The sequence below is a fragment of the Dunckerocampus dactyliophorus genome, chromosome 6 (genome assembly GCF_027744805.1).
Source record: "Dunckerocampus dactyliophorus isolate RoL2022-P2 chromosome 6, RoL_Ddac_1.1, whole genome shotgun sequence".
Lineage (NCBI taxonomy): Eukaryota > Metazoa > Chordata > Actinopteri > Syngnathiformes > Syngnathidae > Dunckerocampus > Dunckerocampus dactyliophorus.
Window position 1 is genome coordinate 18,460,667 of NC_072824.1, and position 19,068 is coordinate 18,479,734.

The 19,068-nt window shown below is 40.5% G+C and overlaps 1 protein-coding gene across 4 annotated transcripts in view; it reads right to left on the reverse strand.

Moving 5' to 3' along the window:
• The window catches only part of LOC129182554 (cytoplasmic phosphatidylinositol transfer protein 1-like), a 78,301-nt gene that overhangs the window by 22,473 nt on the left and 36,760 nt on the right, over positions 1 to 19,068 (reverse strand). The window contains exon 1 of one of the 4 annotated variants that reach the window (XM_054778816.1): positions 12,838 to 13,631. The exons of the other annotated variants lie outside the window; for them this stretch is intronic. The gene's annotated coding sequence lies outside the window, so the exon portion shown is untranslated. Of the gene's footprint in view, positions 1 to 12,837; positions 13,632 to 19,068 lie in introns of those variants that run through there. 4 annotated transcript variants of the gene reach the window in all.

Genomic DNA, 19,068 nt, shown 5'->3' on the forward strand with positions numbered 1-19,068 from the left:
CAAACGTCTTAGGCCTATTGGGTCATCAGACAGGTGAGAAAGATGCAGAACCAAGCAGAAACCTATGCTACCTTTTTATGATGATTTGGGCATTTGCTGCACAATTACAGAATTTACCAGATGGAAATCCAAGAGTCACTAATCACATAATGTGAAGACAATGTAATCTTGGTTTATATACAATCTGAAGAGATCCAATACAAGAGCTGTCTCAAAAAATTCTGCTTTTAGGTTAGCGTGCAGTTCTACACCATCATCTGTAATCTTTAACACAGAATCTTTGATGCAGCTCTTTCGCTGGATCCCATTAGACTGAGCAGATCTCATTGCACTGTGCAGTCATTACAGTGGAGTTGCAGTGACAGCTTATATTTTGGATCACCTTGGAGTTGCACTCAGGGGGGGCTGCTGTGTCAGGTGTCATTAAAGCAACGGTCTCGTTGGCTGTGAGGCTCATGTGATCAAAATCTGTTTGAACAGTTCCCCCAACCTGACATCCGATGAAATAAAGTCAGGCAGTGCAGCAGAGAAGTGAAGGGCGCAAGATTATAAATTTCATCAGTCATTACCCTCCAGAGCGTGTATTTCTAAAGGATTGACATGCAGAAGGGAAGAGCTCCCACAGTCCATTGAATACTGCAGCTCTTAGAACACGATGTAATGGAACATGTTAACTCGATTTGTGCAGTATAGTAGAACATGGAAAGTCACCAAAGGTTGTGAAATAAAAAAATTGGACTTCAACCAAAATATTGTTCTACAAAAAATATTTTAAGCAATACCGATAAAATGAAACTTTTCCTTTTCCATGTGTATCAAAGGGTGGATATTTTTACTTACTGTACAGTGGAACCTCGTTTTTTTGTCATTAATCTGTTCTAAAAGGTCAGACGAAAACCAAATCAATCTTTCCCATAAGAAATCATGTAAATCCAAATAATCCATTCCAGATACCCAAAAATATTAACACTAAACACATTTGACTAAGAACGCACTTATTCACCCTTCAATAATTCATCGATTATCCAATTAATCAACTATTTTGGTATTCAAGTTACCTTTTTTTTTATTTAAAATGTAAATTTCCTCTATTTCAAACTCTCAAATGTGAATAAAAAAAAATCCTTAGTTATTCATGAAAGCAGGCCTATTATTTTTGTGTTTTAGGCAAAACAAAATATTCACACACATCAGCTTTGACTTTGGAAAAGAGTGATGGACATTTTTGCCTCTTTTCTGACATGTTGCGCACCAAACCACTAACTGTTTTTGGTTCATATTGATTTGGTTTTTCTGTCCAGGGTCTAACTGATTACTCGATTAATCAAAACAAGCTTCAGATTAATTGACTAAGAAAATAACCGTTAGCTGCAGTTGTTAGTTCTATTTAGGTTTTACTTTGCCTTAAACCGTGTAGGGGTTTCCCGATACAACTTTTTCCACTTCTGATATGATTCCAATATTGCAGCCTTGAATATCGTCCAATACTGACTGATATCAGTCGCGGGCGCGGTGAATTGCCGGGGGGGGGCAAGCTTTAGAGCAGGGGTCACCAACGTGGTGCCCGCGGGCACCAGGTAGCCCCCACGACCACATGAGGTGCCCGCATGCCTGCTTTTCATTTAGGTTTTCACTTAATAATGAAAGAACAGTAGAAAGAAATGCATTCTGAAATACAAAATGTGAGTTGTGGACACCAGCATTTTGTTAATGTTCTGGTAAAACAAGCATATCCGCTTTGTTTGGGTTTAAAATAAGCTCTGAAAATAAATGTTACAAAAATGAGTAGCTCTTGGCCATTTTCATTTTGTAAAAGTAGCTCTCACAGGGAAAAATGTTGGTGACCCCTGCTTTAGACTTTCATGAAAGCACGTGGGCGGAGCATGACGATTACTTTTAGGCAATTAGTTAGTCATTTAGAATCCAGCTCTTATAAATATGTTGCAGAAGCTCAGATCTGACACAAATTTCAATTGTTTCAGTGGTCCCCCAAACTGACAAAAATGCATACAAATCTGCTTGGACATTGCGATTTCCTTCAAACTCTGTGTACTCGTTCTCTGTCTGGCAGCCCCCCAATCCAAATTCTTGTACCAGTTATGTGCTAATTCATTAAGGCATACTTACTTGATGAATACACACAAGGACAATTTTCATCATTATTTTTCTTTCACTTCTCCTCTACGGAAACAATCATTCACAATGACTCCATTAATAAAGCATCATCACTTACACAAAGCCTCAAAAGCAACGATGGCGTTTCTAAAAACAGCTGCGGCAAGAGTGACCCTGCCACCTGCGAGCGCCTGTGACTAATGCAGATGCGCTCGCTTCATCTTATTCACGCCACATTAAAAAAAACGAGCAAGTGAAGGACACTGACACAGAGGACAAAGTGAGGATGAGGACAGAGGGCAGAGTTGGTTGAAATAGAGCAGTAGAACAAAAATAACACAGCATCACCCCAATTCAATGTCCATTTAATAAAGAGAACAGCAGCAAGTGCCATCATCTATAAATTACATTTATGAAAGCCAAAGTGATTACTCTAACAAAGTGCTTTGCCACAATCATGCTATGCTTCAATGAAGGATCACACAACAGCAAATAGAAGCTTTACATGTACTGATTGAACTTCCTCTTCGGCCACAAATAAGGGCAATCACTTGAGAGAGTGATGTAGTAATGAGTACTGTTGGTTAGTTCTTATCAGGGATGTCTACAGAACAATTATTTCGGCGCACCATGCAGGCAATAGAAGGAGTTGAGTGTGGTCCTCGTCTTGATTTGATTTGACTTATGACGAACCACACTTGATTTGTAATTGTCCATTAATCAATGGAGCGAGTTACTATCATTTTACCAAATGCACTGATTTACAACCCATAAGACCTCCGGACAGCCTTCCACATTTTCTAAAAAGCAGCATATGCAGTCATTGGGACGAATGGCAAAACCGAATAGAGGAAAGGACAGCATGCAAATGAGGAGTGTGGAGCAAGGCAATTACATTTTTCAATATACCCTATATAGCAGTGTCACTGAACGGGTTGGGTCGGGACCCAAAAATGGGCTTGGGTCATTCTGGGTGGGTCATGGACAACAATTATATTAAGATATTTCATGTCATTTTTGTCTGATCGCCTGAAGTCAATTTTTTTTAATACAAATATTTTGAAAATACAGTAATCCTTCGTTTCCCTCGGTTAATTTGTTCCAGGCCCAAATGCGCTCTGAAATTCACCCCGGTCTGCCAGAGATTTGTTGGATCTCGAATCAGTACATGGATTCACGGTTGGGGATTGCTGATTTACACTACTAAAATATTTCATGTTCACAAACGAGTGGGAAAAGACTAGGGATTGTTGAATAGGATACCACTAGGAAATGCTTTTGAATGGTAACTTAGGTTTATTACATGGAAAATGTGATTCCCCATCTGGACACAATGGGTGTCACCTCCAAACTGGAACGTAACTAATACTTGCTGAAATTAAATTTTAGTCTAAGTCTTAGCTTATGTAAGTGATCAGTCAAAGATTCTACACACACATCAATACCTTTGTCTAAAAATATTAAAACCGACACCTAAATGTAATAGATAAAAAATTCTTAATGGTTTTAATTGATGTCTATTTGGTGCCATGATTGTCATTAAATGTCACAGTCTGGTCAGACTTACTGAAGTGACCACCAGCAGTCTTCCCACCCAAAAAAGTGTATTAGCATCTTTAGCATGACTGGAGTCAGTTGGCCCTGACTCAATCTATATCGTTCATGATTAAGTGCATTTTCAACTAATCAACTAATTTCTATCTCAATTCACTTTGAACAATAATTCTTAGTAATATTGTATATAATATATGCCAGTAGCTTTCCCCAGCCTGGGAGAATGCACTGAAATATTGTTAAAGCCTTCACACATCTTCAGTCATCAACAGAAAAGCTGTTTCCTCAATCACACATCTTAAGAAGGCTTAAAAGTGTCAGAGGACTACAAACGCTGGCCGTTGTAGTTGGCTGAGAAACACACAAATAGCAACTGAAGTGTTAAGATACGTATATCAATCAATATATGGTGTATCTGGCTCTCTAATGCTACAGCTCCATTACCTAAAAAGCCACCCAGCCAGCCATCAAACAGGTTTGTAGTCCACTTTGTTAGGAGAGCTTTCTTGTCAGTGCTCCAATTGTTGCACTTCTCGGTTGCTCTTAAGACTTTCAATAACACCATCTGCTCTAATAAAGCAACATATGAATTATAGATGTCACAGTAGACTTTCAACCAACGTTGGTCAAGATTTCAGAGAATATTTACCCATATTAAGGCCATAATTCCATCTCGTTTCTTCTTCTTCAACGCTCCCGCCCCACTATTTAAGAAGCACTGCACTATAGGAACATAAATATTGAAATGAAACTCACACTAGACCATTTGCACCCTGCTGGCCTTGGGCATGATTCCCCCTCCTTCTGCTGGCCTGAGCTCACAGTGAGCAATCGCACGTTGGCCCATTTCCTTGTCCCATTACTCCCTATACTGCTTTATTACTGCAATTTCCCCGACTTTGCCGAAAATTTTGCATCCTTCTGATCATTTCTATTGTGGAAGTGCCGGCTGTCGCTAATTACTTGCGAGAGGAGCAATCACATTAATTAAATGACATGTCTTACACACATGAATGTTGTAACGGGGGAGTCAGTGTGTCAAGGCTTTGACTTTTTGATTATTTTGAGCCTTTGTATTTTATTTCTATTCAAAAAAAAAAAAAGTCCTCTACATCAGTGGTCCCCAACCTTTTTTGACCCACGGACTGGCTTGTGTTCCCACAAATCTCCCGCGGGCCGGAGATATTTATAAATATACTAAATATATATATTCTCTATGTATGGTAGGAGGTAGATTTTTGGGACATGGTCATATTAAAAGTAGCTCATAGGCTGCAAAAGTGTGAGCACCCCTGTGCTATATAGTTACATGTATAGCCTATTATTTACATACTGACCACAATTAGTTTGAAATACATATATCAAATATCAATATGAAGTATCTTAAAAACATTTCACTAAGCTTTACTTTGAAAAACATGCACCATATTGACCCGTCTGCTCTGTTGGCACTTGACAGATAAAGAGTGGAAGAAAAGGCAGACAGAAAAGGTATTTCAAGTTCATGAATAGGGATGAGCCGTTACGGATAATGCATTTTTGCCGAATACGAGCATGAAACGAATACATCTCGTCATTACCCGTAATCGTGATGAAAGAAAATCCTCATTATGTATTCACTCTTCATGCTCTGTGATTGGCCAGTCACACACAGCGACCACCCCTCCCAAGACAGACTGTGCAGGCTGCAGCCACAGAGGTGTTGATGGGTGCCTCATTCACGTACACGGTCCAATTGGCGAGATGAAAACGGCTCGTGTGGCGTTGCCTGCTGCCTCCACTTTATTAGGTTTTCCTTAGCTTGTTTTGTAAACTATGCGGTGCATTTGACAAGACAGCGCTGTGCAGGCTTGTGTTGCGTCAGTCACTTATGCAACTCAATTGGGGTGGCATGACCTTGTAATGTATTTTTGTCTTATCCCATGATGTCATCATAAAACAGGCGTGCTACCTACAATATAAGAATTTTGTTCATTTTCGGTTGGCAGTACACAGACAGTAGTAAGAGTAACCTGCATTGACTGGCCACAACATTAGGTACATCTGCACAAGAGCTGCATCAAACATTCTGCCTGTATGGCTATGGCTATGGCGTTGCAGTATGCACGTTGCAATCTTAAACTTGTTTCGTAACGTAAGCGGTGCATTTCACCAGACAGCTGTAGATGGCTCGTTCGTCAGTCACTGCCGGTGTTTTTCTTTTTCCGTCTGCTTGCTTTTAAAATTGGCTGGCGATATAAAGTCATTTGGAAAACTTTGCTCGTTGTGGTGCTTTTTGAGAAAACTACAGTGAACAAGGATGACGGATTATTTCCCTGTTTGCCATCACTGGATGTTTGTATTAATCACCAATTTCACACAGGTCATAAAAAAAATAATTCAATAATAAGGTCTTACAGATCACTTATACACATACACAATGCACATATACTGTAGCTGAATAATAAACAATAAATATAGCAACTTCTGATCAATCCATGTCAATTTCAGACTTAAAAGAAAGTACTGATTTAAGCCCCCAACAAGCCTTCCTGAGAAACAAACACACACCAAAAGCCCTTTAACCCCTTTAAAATGCATTCCCATTACCTATGCTTAAATCCATGTACAATCGTGTATCTGCATTTATCACATATCTGAGGACATGTCTCCTTGACATGTGACAAAGATTTAAATGACTTAAGTATGAGTGAGGGTATAATTAACCTACACTCATACAGCACAGCCAGCATACTTTTCCATTTGAATGTCAATGTGAAGCAATAACCACACTAATAGCTTTGCTAATCACCACACTCCACGTGTAGAGGGCCACACTGGTGCCCTCTGGGAGTATAATGGCAGCCCAACAGAGAGACCATTTTGCCCTTAAACTACTACTGTCAGACTGAAACAGACTGGGAGGGGGTGAAAAGTAGCCTCCCCATTTCCCACCACTAAAGCTCATGTGATTATAATTGCTCACATTCCTCAAAATATAAGCGAAATAACTGCCATGACGGCAACAGCATAAAAATAATACTTGGCTCACACTTTGAATAAATGAGTTCTGTGTGCTTTCCTTGGTTACCGTGTGTGGGGGGCCTGTATGTACACGGTGTGGTTCTGGTCACATGCTTAGATCCTGCAGAAGCGTGAGCCAACAGTGGCACTATTCCTTCATCAAAAGGAAGGAGACAAAGATTGAAAAAAATAACCGGATGTGCCATCATAAACGCCTGTGCAGTTGTTGCTTGTAGAATCATTCGTAGATGACCACAATGATCCTGACACATCTTTCCATTGTTGTTGAAAAAAAGGCCAGCTCAAATTAAACTGCTTTTTAAGTTGCTTTAAATGTATGACAAAAATGATCAAAATATAAAATGTAATTAAAAAAACATGTTGAAATGTAAATTACAGGGCTCAACCGGCATGTTTGGTGCATTAGGTGCATTAGAGGCTCTTGTGAGATTTTAATAATGCAAGCCTACTCGAGTGGAGTCCAAAAATAAAACTATAAAACATGGACATTTGCATAAAAACCTGCCAGTTAATATGTTGAAATCACTCAACCTTTCATAGGGCACTCATTGAATGACTTGGAAATGTTAACATCCCCTTCTTAAGAGAAATGATGGCCTTGTCAGTGAGTCGGGACTCACGTATCTTAAACATTAAAGGGCTACCCACACGGAAATGTTTTCAGGCTAAAACGGCAAAGTATTTTATCGTTTCAGCCTCTCATCCACAAAGAAACGGCGTTCTGGGTGCCCTGAAACGGTATTTATCCATCTTCGTGTTTGTTCACAGCGGCACACGTAGGTGTGCCTTGTGTATTACATTGTTTTCACTCAAGTTTACTAATTCGGCACAGTGTGGATGGCAATTTTTTTCAACCACCAAAAAAAATCTCAGGTTCATTCCCTTGTGGACAGGGCCTAAATTAGGGGGGCAAAGATCCGTTGCCTCTTGTGGATTGATTGATTGATTGATTGATTGATTGATTGATTGATTAAAACGTTTAACGACACTATCCACACAAAGTGTCATGTAAGTGTCTGGACCTTAATATGTGAAGTTATTAATGACAAAACCTGTTTCTCGGGAGTGTAATCTATCAATTTAATTAGGGAGTAGAGCTTGTAAGGTAGAAACTGTGATCTACTTTATCGGAAAAAATTCCCTACTCCCTACCCTAAAGTAGGTTCTTTAACGTGCAAATGGTGTGGCTTTTCTTTATACGGGACGGTGGCTTAAAGTCTCCTCTGTAAGACTAGATACTGAATAAAATGGCCTGCCAAAGGGTCTGTTTCCATTTTCTAAAACCTAATAAAAAGATTTATTTCTTTAAGAAACTCTATGATGCATGATCGCAGAACTTCGCTGAACAAGGTTTTCAGATCAGGAACATTCTAAAAATTGACACGGATGTGAGCAAACTCAATGCATTCAAGAAGGATATGTTTAACTGAGAGTGTACTATTACATGAAATACAACGGGGAGGATTTTCTGCTGCAAGTAAATAAGAGTGTGATAAGCGTGAATGACCAATTCGAATATGAGTTAGCACAGCGTCTTCCCATCGCTTAGCTAACGGGATTGTAGTATGTGGTTCGATTATAGGCTGATGTTGGTAGAGTTTGTTACCGGGATTTAAATCCCATGACGTTTGCCACTTTATTTTTATGTATTCATTAATCTTTGGTTTTAAGTCTGTATAGGGTATCTTCATTTCTATTACAGCCATATAAAGTACCTCTTTTGCTAGCATATCAGCTTTTTCATTCCCTTTGATACATATTTGGCTCAGTATCCAAACAAAAAATACCAGTTTAGATAATACACCGACTTTGTATAGCCTCTTGTGGAGGACATACATCAATTTGCAAAGTCAATAATAAATTGGAACACTATTCAGAATGATTGCAGGGTAATTAAGCATCCATCCATTCATTTTCCTCTGCTTATCCAGGTCCGGGTCACGGGGGTAGCAGTCCCAGTAGGGAAGCCCAGACTTCCTGGTCCCTGGCCACCTCCTTTAGCTCCACCGGGAGGACACCAAGGTGTTCCCAGGCCAGCTGTGAGACATTATCCCTCCAGCGTGTCCTAGGTCTGCCCCGGGGCCTTCTGCTGGCTAGGCATGCCCGGAACACTTCACCAGGGAGGCGTCCGGGAGGCATTCTGACGAGATGCCCGAGCCACCTCAACTGGCTCCTCTCAATGTGAAGGAGCAGCGGCTCTACTCAGAGCTCCTCACGGATGACTGAGCTCCTCACACTAACTCTTAGGGTGAGTCAAGCCACTCTACAGAGGAAACTCATTTCAGACGCCTGTGTCCACGATCTCTTTCTTTCGGTCACAACCCAAAGGTCACGGTGAGGGTGGGAACGCCAACCTTCCCTTATTCGTGAACAAGACCCCGAGATACTTGAACTCCTCCACCTGGGGCAGGACCTCATTCCCAACCCGCAGGGAGCAATCCACCCTTTTCCGACTGAGAACCATGGCCTCGGATTTGGAGGTGCTGAGTCTCATCCCAGAAGCTTCACACTCAGATGCAAAACTCCCCAGTAAACGATGAAGATCACAGCCCGATGAGGTCATCAGGACCACACCATCTGCAAATAGCAGAGACAAGATCCTACGGCCACCGAACTGGAATTCCTCGATGCCTAGAAATTCTGTCCATGAACATTATGAACAGAATCGGTGACAAAGGGCAGCCTTGGCGGAGGCAAACGTTCACCGGAAACAGGCTCGACTTACCGCTGGCTCCTGCTCCAGCTGCACAATCCTGAATGCTATGTTAGCAGTCTTTTTCTGTGACAATTCTTGTCACACTGGTTTTATCCATCCATCCAGCCATCCATTTTCTATACCGCTTCTCCTCATTAGGGCCGCAGGGGCATGCTGTAGCCTATCCCAGCTGACTTCGGGCGACAGGCGGGGTACACCCTGGACTGGTCGCCAGCCAATCGCAGGGCCAGTGGTTTTATTTTATTTTAAAAATAAAACAATTCAAAATGCATTAACTGTATTTGTCAAATTTAATAGTGTTAACTTCTAAAATGGCATTTTATTTGGACAGACTTGACACTTACTTGAGACTTGCAAAACAAGAATCTGACTGTTATAATAAAAGTTAGCTTGCATGACTTTTGTAGCCTTCCCACAATCATCAATCACACACCTAAACAATCACATACAGCGATGGATCCCATCACTTTGCACTTTCATTACATATGACTGCACCTCCTGCGCTGTGCACATTTAATCAACTGGGCAGCAGTGCATGGTGCGTTGGGCTGCTCTCCCTACATGAGATTATTCTTAGGCCCGCAAGTCAATAGGGGGACGAGCAGTGTAATTAATTACAGGGGACATGACAGAAGGATTGAGTAACGAGAAAGTGCAAATGAGCAAGACTAGGAAAAGATACCTTGAGTGATAAATGTGATTTTAAAAAAAGTTATTGGTGTAAGCCCATCTAGACAAACTGAGAAAAGACTGGTAATAGCAGAGGTGCTAAAACCCAGTTAGCTACTGATCCTGCATGTAGAGTTGTGTGAAAAGTTCTGGAACATACCATCATAGTGTGTGTAAAGCGGGTAGCACATACAGCACATGCGTTGCGTTTCTTCAATCACCCTCTTAACACCTCTTCTATCATTTTCACAGTTACACCTTTCATTTCATTGACTGCATGTATTAAGGATTCACATTGTGTGCTTTCTAAGCAATTAATTCATGACCACGTTTACTGGAAAAGATGGATGTGGAAGACCTTCCTTCAGCAGAAACGTGAATAGAGTGTATAAATCACAGTGACCTGCAGCGAATCGTACAGAGGGTTCAAATTGTGGTATGACAATTGAATAACTAAGAACTGATGGGAGATGAAGACTCTTTGTCCTAATCAGCAGTTTCAACATGTTTTACATCAAGAGCATGCTGTTAAACAGAAATGAACGAAACAAGCGCCAGCAGATTTGTGAAGGTCAGAATCGATCCGAAATGTGCATCAATCTGTCAACTGGTCCAGTAAGTAAATCGAAGGCCAGAAGCCCTCCAACTCTCCATTGAGATGATCACATTTTAATTGGAGTCTTACTGAAGGGGGGGCAAACAAAGGCGACGCTGTGGCAGGAAGTTGGCTCTGGTGGGGCGCATAATTATGAACGTGGAAAAGGAAATTAAGCAAAAAATCTTTCATACAAGACTTCCTTATAATCAATTTATGAAGGAAGTAGATTTTAGTACCAAAGAAATGCAGAGGAAAAGCACAAAGATGTGTGTATTAAAGTAAAATGTACTGCAGAGAATGCATGAAAGGACGCTTAGAGGTAATGGGAATGGGAGGATGTCAGAACAAAGCAATTGCATGCAGTGAGAGGAAGGATGAAAGAATGCAACGGCACGAATAGAACAGAGACAAGAATGAAGAGATTAACTGCACATTGAGGTGGTGCAGTCCTAACAAACTCAGGATGGTGCAAATTTGCAAAAAATTACAGAAATAGTCCACGCACATTAAATGTACACTCAACAACGGACATGTTGCAGGGTTTCCCCTGGGATTTTCTGAAGCTGTGGTGGGGGGCTGCATGGGAGTGCTGCCGCCGTGTCGTGCTGCTGCTGCGTCTGCAATTTTTTTTTTTTTATTAGGACAATTTTTAGGTCTTATTTATTCATTTATTTAACATTTTTCAACCACCAGCAGAACATGAACGGAGAACATTGCAAAACTGTTCATTTAACAGGAAAGCTGCTGAGAGCACTTCAGTCTAAAATCGAGCCTCCTTTTGTTACCCGACCCATTTAGTCCAACAGTACTATGTGACAATTAGTACAAAAGTACAACATTTTGTACTATTTGACACAAACCTAAATTTAATTTGATGCCTGTTTTAGAGTAATACGTGCACATGGGAAATATACTCTTCAATAATATAATTTGTAGTTCAAAACAATACAATTAACAAAATAAAATAACTTAAATATTTTTGTTATAGAAATCTGTCCTGTATCAACAGTATAAACTGAAAGTCCCGGGTTATGATAGCACAGGTGTATCCACCTTGCTGTTATGTTCCGTGTGCTGCTCTGACGCTCTCTCTCTCTCTGCCCTATGTTGCAGCGCACCTCCTCCACCACCGAGGCCCTAATTGGCACACCTGCAGCCCATCAGGAGCACCCCTCTTAAGCCGCAAGCTCCTGCATGATCGCTGCCAGATTTTTGCCAACTACCCGTCAACACAGCCGCTACGCCACAGTCTTTCTGACCCGTTGCGTCCCTCAGCATTCTTCGCCAGCCTCGCGCTGTGTTGTTTTCGTTTTTGCCACACTTGCCCCCTGCAGTGTGTTCGTCTTTTGTTCCAGCCTGCCCGGTATTTTTGCAGTGCTGTCTCGCTTAGCTTGGACACTAGCCTTGCCGTTCTACCACTCCTTTTGGGTAGCTCTTTCTGTTCTTGTTAAAATATTTCAATCTCACTAGTTCAGACACTGTTCAGAGAGGTGTACCTTTTTTTCCTTCACTGTAAATCTTGCGTTTAAGGGCCCACAAGTATTCATTAGGGCTTAGGTCAGGTGAGCAAGGAGGTCTTCTTGAAGGATGCACACTTTTTCCTGTACCACTGTGTGGAAAAAAGTGCCTTATCACTCACTTTACAACTCTTTATGCGGAAGTCCAATTTTCTGCATGCAGGTATGCTCGGAAAATAAACTCAAAACGTGAATTCAACTTAAGGTACGTGGCGTCTTTGAATGCAATCCCTCATTGCTCATAAAAACAAGGTCAACTGATTCAAATGTTCAGCTACTATTAAAGAAACTAGTGTTGGGTAAATAGATTTTCAGACGTGTGCTACCTTATTAGCTTGATTAAAATGTTTAGTTCATTTGGAGCTGTTTTATACATACAAATACATAATGATTTACTGTCTTAGTAAAAATGGGCATACTTCAGAAATAGTTGCAAATGTTGATTAATCATGATTAGTTTTAAAACTGATTAATTTGATTAAAATATCATTTGACAGCCTTAATTTAAGCAATAAAGTTCTGCTCATATCCATTTGTTTCGAAGTACACTGTCATCTGTCGTAAGCCTCCCATCTCTTTAGCTCTTCAAACAAGTCCTTTTTATTTTCTTGCCTTCTCCCCCAATTTTCCTTTTGCCTACTCACCACAGTTCCAGGCTCTTAAACTTCCAGGTAGTCTTTTTCATAGTTTTGCTTTGCCATTGTCACTGTGACCTCACACAGTCAGACATCTTGAAGATGCTCATAAGAAAAAAAAAAAAAAGGGACATTCAGATGTTGGTGCAATCAAAGAGCAAAATGAGAAGAAAAGGGAGTCAACTGAAGTGTATAATTTCACACACCAGGGAAGTAGTAACACTCGTAGTTGTTCAACAACTTCCACATAAAATAGACTCTATTGACCGAAATATAAATCTCTTTTTCAAAGACCTGTTATTGGAAAAATATTTCTAAGACAAAATGGAAAAAAAAATAATGTTTTATTTTAATTACATTTTCAATATCAGTGAAATAAAAGTTACATTCCAAAATTAGAAAATTCTTTATTTGCTGTTCAACAGGTGATGACTTCATTGATCATCATTATCCTAAAATTGGCATCATAACACCTCCTATAAGACACATTTTTGAGCAGGTGTTTGTGTCAACTGCATCTCTCCAGGCCACCGGTGTGGGTGAGTGAAAGGAAGAAAAGCTCTGACTCGCTTGGGGAGCTATCATGTGTCAACGGGGTGGTGTAATTTTGGAAAATAGTCATTCATACATGACCCAAATCTCATTTGCTGCGTAAACAGTGGCTAATCATGCTGCTGAATGGCTTGGGAGGGCCTTAGTGAGTAAACCTACCTCAAATAAAAAGGTCAGATTGACTGAATGGAGCTTTGATGGGAATGCCTACTGGGATTGTGTGTGTGTGTGTGTGTGTGTGTGTGTGTATTGGGGGTGGGGGGGGGGTACTATTTATATCTAGACTGACTAGCTGAGAAGTGATGAAGGGCAGTCAATTTCCTCCTTCAACCCCTCAGTCCCTTCGTCTACTTTTGCGTCTTTTCACAGTTCCAGACGGTTATGTGTGTATGCTTCAACTCACCTTCTTTCAAACTTTTTTGGGTGACATGATTATCATTAACGCGGTCAGAAATCCCATGGGGATCATTGTTGACATCTGTGGACACCCACTGAAAGCTTAAGCGCTTTAGGAATTAGGACGATACTTAATATGATTGTTATTAGGGATGTCCCTATCTACATTTTTTGGCTTCCAATCCAATCAGGGTTTTTTTTTATAGCCTTGCCGATCGGATACCGATCCTTTATTATTTTTTAATAATAAGCTTTTGTTACAGACATGAATTTGTGGAATTGAATATGACTATGAAAATAGCTCTTAAAAGCATTATAAATAATGCAACCAAAGTATTGCTGAATTTACTTTATTACACAGCTTGACCAACAATATTTGTTTGGCTTTTGTAACAAATTTCTGTGAGTTAGGTCCCTAATCCAATAAAAGATCGAATAAAAGTCCATCTAATACAAGATAAAATTGGAACAAATGGGCATGCAAAAAAGTTTTACGGTAGGACATAATTTGACATGGTTATAGATCAATTTTTGGTGTGATTTTGAATATATGACTTTTTTTTTTTAACAAACTCTCTTAGGGCCCTATGAAATCAATTTAATGTTTTCCCAAATTCAGTTTTTTATTTTTTTTTACTTCCGTTTTTTTACCTTTTCCACTTATTTTACCAGCATAGCGTGTGTGCTATTTGGGTTACTGAATAAAATGTCCATTAATTAAATTAAAAAAAATCCTTACATTTATTTTTTTATTTTTTTTATTTATTTTTTTTTCTTGTTATAAAGCAAATTTGGAGCGACTGGACCGGAGCAGGAGGGGATAGAGAAGAAGAAAAAAGGAAACGGGGGGGGGGGGGGGCGAGAGGGGACAAAAACAAAAAAAAGAGAGACAAGAGACAAGGACAACAGCAGCAACAACAACAATTGTGACAGAACAACAGAAACATACAGAACGACATCAGCAAATAAATGTCCGTGACAACTATAAAGACGAACAAGGATAAAGGACAAATCAATATCAACAACCACAATGACAAAGCTGTCAATGACAATCAGACATAATAGCAGACCTTACATTTATTGATGCAATACATTATTGGCCCAGTTTGTCCAGTAATTGAAAAAAAATGGATGTAGCTTAGTTAACTTTTCTAATGGGATGTCAGCCTCAGCACACATTGCTACAATATCTTCAACAAACTGTAATGTCCATGCTTGTGATTAAGGACGATGTAGTCACAGATGTCATTCCAATCGCGTTATTAATGTAAGATAGTTTTATGACGCCCTTATTTTGTTTACACAATTAGACAAATGTGACAAAGAGCACTCTTATTTGGAAGACTGGAAGTGTGTTGTGTGTTGAGAATGGCAGCTGACGGTTAATACGAGATGGGTGCAAGAATAAATGTGCCTCTTGTCTTTTTGCACTCAGAACCTGCACGTCGTCAGTGGGCATGCTGGCGTTTCAGGTGGCCTATGAGGTTTTTTGTGTTCTCCATGGGGGGTTTTTTTGCCCCCTCATTGCGGGGCATTCGGTACAACTAGCATGCTAAATGCCTCCTCTAAAAGTGAATGTTTTTGTACAAGTGAGCTCAGGGGAAGTAACGACAGGCCGTTAACGTCACAGGCAGGAGAAAAAAGGAGAGCTTGATTTGCTCACCCGCACAGTATGGGTGATCTTGCCTCACTGGAGCGTTTTTTAACATATATTATCGGTTATCTGAGCTCTTTTTAATGTTATCAGATTAAACGTTAATTCCCTAATTATTATTGGCCGGATAATTATCGGTCCAATAATTAGCGTGCACCTCTAATTACTATAGTAATAACAGTAATCGTAGGAGTAATAACTACAGAAAGATGCTAACTATAGTTATTGCTGTGTCTGTTGGTAAGCCTCGCCCTCTCTTCTCTCTCCCTGTCCATCCCCAGGTTCTCCAGCTAGGTTCCATATCCAGTCCAAGGTTCTTCAATCGGTTCGGTCAACTACATCCCTACTATTCCTGCACCACCTGACTATCTGGCCCATCCAGCACTACAGAAACAGGCAATGAAGTGGACGCGCTCGCCATCTGTGGCTACATCTTGATCTCTTATCTTCCCCTCCATCCCCTACTCAGACTCCGATCACAGTTAATAATTGACCTAACGCTGTCTTTTCTCTCTTCTCTCGCTTTCTTCATTGTTTGTCGTCCTTCTAACCGTGTTCTGTTTGGTGGTTTTAACAATAAATTTGCAATGCAAACGGAACAGGAGGAGTATACTAGACTCACCTGTTCTGGCAAAACAATCATACAGTTCACTGCATGACTAAGGTGCTGAACAGGACAGCTTTAAAAAAAGGTGAGAGCTGTATATCACTTTGTGTAACATGTGTAAAGTACAGGATTCTGTGTTGTGTCATATAAAATCAGTGTAAAACCACACTGTGTCCAATAAATTACCCACTTGGCATGCTGGATAGAATGGGAGCAGCTCCCATTCATGCCCAGGCTTGCGATAATGTGCCATTTACACACTGGAATAATAAATAGCAGATGAACACAATTAAATAGCGGACAATTTTGGATTAGTGCAATTAAACCTTATGCAAATTGTGACTCTGAAATTACATTATTTAGATCAAGTTTACCAGACTGCTGCTCAAACAGTGAATGGCGGAATAATGCAACATGGCACATTAATGCCAGCATATTTCATTTACTGAAAGTGATATTCAGCAGTCATCCACATCGATTTAGTACACAGCCAGTGAGATGACCAGTCTGTCCTCGAAAGGTCAAAAGTGACAAAAGTTGTAACTACAGTGGAATCTCAGTTTTCGTCATTAATCTGTTCCAAAAGATCAAACGAAAACCAAAACATACAAAAAGCTAATACATTTTTCCCGTAAGAAATGTCAATTCATTGTATTTATGTTACGATGGTGGCGTCGCTCTGCTGCCGCTTGTGTGCTTCTGTCGGCAGTGCATCATCAGACGGCGTGGGTGGAGTCTCCAGCACACACCTGCAGCTAATTCCACCGGGTGCCTTTATAGACCCAGCGGCAGCAGGAACTGGTCGCCAGATTGTACTCTTTGCTACATGCACCGCTTCGTCCGGCTCCCTAGCTTTCTGGCTCACCTGTGTTGTTTCCTGCTACAGTGCTACTCTCAGCTACACTGACATTATTCCTGCCCAGGTTTGCCTGCAGTGTCTTTAGTTTAGTTCTAGTTATTTTCTGTTTGTGCCTTCTTCCTAGTACCTTTTGACTTGTGTTGTACTTTTTCCCCTCCTGGGACACCTTTTGTTATTAAACACCTTTTGTTATCATCTTTTGGACTGATCTCTCTGCGTTGGGATCCGCCCCTTTTTGCTAGTGGCTACTCCCAGCCTTGACAATTTACGTGCAAACATTAACACACAAGACTGGTGTGTGGCCCCAGTAGGTAGATATGACATAATAATATATAATAATAATATACAATGACCTGGATGAATGACAATATTCACAAGCATAAAAGATACATAGATACTTTATATTAGGGATGTCCCGCTCTACATTTTTTGGCTTCCAATCCAATCAGATTTTTTTTTATAGTCTTGCAGATCAGATACTTTTTTTTTTTTTAATAATGAAGCTTTTGTTACAGACATTCATCTGTGGAATTGTATATGGCTATGAAAGTAGCTCTTCAAAGCATTAAAAACGATGCAACCAAAGTATTGCTGAATTAACTTTTTTATTACACAGCATGACCAACAATATTGTTTGGCTTTTGTAACAAACCTTTGTGAGTCAGGTCTCTAATCCAATAAAACTCCATCCAATAAAAGATGAAATTGGAAACAAATTCTCTTCAGCGCAATAGTAATTTATTGACGGTCTCTAGTATAAACAACCAGCGGTTAGGGCAGCGCTTTCCGTGCGAGCAGTGGTGGAGTCAGAAATTTTTCACTGGGGTGGCCAAGGTGAGACCATTACTCACATAGGGGTGCCAATAAGTTGATACCTGGTCAAAGAGTGACCAAGGGTGGCCACGGCCACCATTGGCCAACACGTAGCTCCACCACTGCGTGCGAGCTTCCCGCACAATGGCACAGCAGTCCGGACACAGTGAGGGGAAACTACCGCTGTAGCTACGGAGATGAATATCCGACATCAAACATGAAAATGACTTCACCACGGTACACTGCGGACATGTCTGCATGGTGGTGGTGTGTTTTCTTCTTCTTGCGTAAAGAAGACGTAAATGAGTATCATCACAAACTTTGGGTCATACTGATGATTTGTCTAATTTATGCCTTTATCTCTAACCATTTTCAAGCTAAACATTTTGGAAATAGTAATGTCAAAACTGAAAAACACTCTGGGTCACTCTAAATCACTCTAAAGGGTTAAGATCTTAAGTATTTGTTGCAAATACACAATTGGAATTTAACTGAAATAAAATATTTAATAGGCATCTTCCTTCTTGGTATAGAGTATACACATATATAAATGAATTTTGTGATCTCACAAAGCCATTTTTTACATGTATTTTACTTTTATACATACTTTTATGTGGCTGCACAGTGGTCTAGTGGTTAGCATGTTGGCCACACAGTAACAGTCTGGAGATCGGGAAGACCTCCCCTGGGCATTTCTGTGTGGAGTTTGCATGTTCTCCCCGTGCGTGGGTTTTCGCCGGGTACTCCGGTTTCCTCCAACAACATGCATGTTAGGTTAATTTGTGACTCTAAATTGTCCATAGGTATGAATGTGAGTGTGAATGGTTGAATGGTTGTATCTGCCCTGCGATTGGCTGGCGACCAATCCAGGGTGTACCCCGCCTGTCGTGACTATAATGAGGAGAAACGGCAAAGAAAATGGATGGACATACTTTTATGTTCCTCTTCATTTCCTTAGTAATGACCTTTGAAATGCACATGTAATTGTGTGCATTTGTCTACAAATATGAAAAAATGGGGGTCCCCGGTTGACAGTAGTTGAGAAGCCCTGCTTTCGCAGAATGAACCGGGTGTTTGCTTTGATGTGACAAACAACATACATTAGCGCCTCCTCTGCCTGTAGTTACAGTACAAGTCCCTCTCCTTTCATGCTTACCAACCACTGACATCATCACATTACTGATGCAATGGTACTGCACATTGTGCTCGTCCTCAGGGCCCATGTTACATTCTCGGTGTAATAAAGCAGCAACATTTATAATATTTCCTCTGGCATCAGCTAGTACTTGACTGTGGGAAACATTTCATGTAGATCATGTAGATCCCAAACTTTTTACAGTCGCGCTTCCCTTCAGATAT